We start from the raw sequence: 807 nt of genomic DNA, 5'->3' as shown, positions 1-807 counted from the left end.
TTTTAACTGCAGCAACTTTAAGATACGCTATTGGAGCTGGAATTACCGCATGCTGCTGGCACCAGACTTGCCCTCCAATGGATCCTCGTTAAAGGATTTAAAGTGTACTCATTCCAATTACAGGGCCTCGAAAGAGTCCTGTATTGTTATTTTTCGTCACTACCTCCCGAGTCGGGAGTGGGTAATTCTTGCGCCGCCTGCTGCCTTCCTTGGATGTGGTAGCCGTTTCTCAGGCTCCCTCTCCGAATCGAACCCTGATTCCCGTTACCCGTGGTCACCATGGTAGGCACATAAAGTACCATCGAAAGTTGATAGGGCAGACATTCGAATGAGACGTCGCCGCCACGGAGGGCCAGCGATCGGCTCGAGGTTATCAGAGTCACCAGGGCGAGGCTTTCCGGACGCAGATGTGGACCGGGGTGAGGGTTCGAGAAACCGTGCTTGCCGGACAGGGCCCCGTCGCCTTTGCGGGGTGGGCAAACTCTGGGTTTGCCTACCACCTCTGTGACGAGGCCCGCCGTGGTATGACCACCGGGACGGACCGGGCGTCTCGGTCTCGCTACCGAGCGATCGCGCCTGGTTGGGGGAGGGGAAGCGTGGGGGATGGGGCGGGTCGGGAACCACCACCCCCTTCCGACCGTTGCGCTAGACCCCCCGACCGGCGCTAGAGGCGAGCCTGCGGGCCGGAGGAACGGACCGCCCGAAGGTGCCGGGCCCGGCGGTGGCCCTCCGATGGCAGGCCACGTTTGCCAGTCGATCGGGGTGGGAGGGGAAGGCTGGCAGGCAGGTAGGCTGGAAGAGGAGGCT

Source organism: Oreochromis aureus, linkage group 2, assembly GCF_013358895.1.
Source record: "Oreochromis aureus strain Israel breed Guangdong linkage group 2, ZZ_aureus, whole genome shotgun sequence".
In the NCBI taxonomy this organism is placed as follows: Eukaryota; Metazoa; Chordata; class Actinopteri; order Cichliformes; family Cichlidae; genus Oreochromis; species Oreochromis aureus.
Note: the sequence above shows the minus strand (reverse complement) of the source record.